Below are 519 nucleotides of genomic sequence, written 5' to 3'. Positions count from 1 at the left end.
TGTGTCGTTAGGCAGCAGAAAAAGCTTGCTTTCCCAGTCGGGGAACCAAACCCCCGTCTTCCGCGTGACAGGCGGAGATACTGACCACTATACTAACGAGGAATTGTGCATGTATGAGCTTGTATTACTGGGCGACCGAAGGGACTTTTGTGGCATTTACTCCTCCCGTTTGGAGTGAGGGGGTGACGAAATGCAAGTGGGAGGGTGTCGGCACCCTAGATTACCCTTGGCGAGCGTAGTGGCTTACCACAGGGAGCGCACAGGCCCAAGGGCGTGGAGACACAGCTCGAGTTTCTCTTCATTGTCGCATAAATGTTTCGCCTTTTACTAAAGATTTCCGTGGAGGAGAGCTTTTTGCGAGTGACCTGTATTTTTGGAGGCTCTGATCACAGCAGAGCTATACTGGAATGTCAATAACAGAGTGAATTTGGCCGACTGCCAACACGCGTTCGGAGGATGCTCAACTGGTCAGCATCTGTGTTTGCAGCCTTTGCGGTTCCAGCCTCACATTAATTTAGC

This window comes from Sinocyclocheilus grahami, unplaced genomic scaffold, assembly GCF_001515645.1.
Source record: "Sinocyclocheilus grahami isolate Dianchi unplaced genomic scaffold, SAMN03320097.WGS_v1.1 scaffold2037.1, whole genome shotgun sequence".
Taxonomy (NCBI): Eukaryota; Metazoa; Chordata; class Actinopteri; order Cypriniformes; family Cyprinidae; genus Sinocyclocheilus; species Sinocyclocheilus grahami.
Note: the sequence above shows the minus strand (reverse complement) of the source record.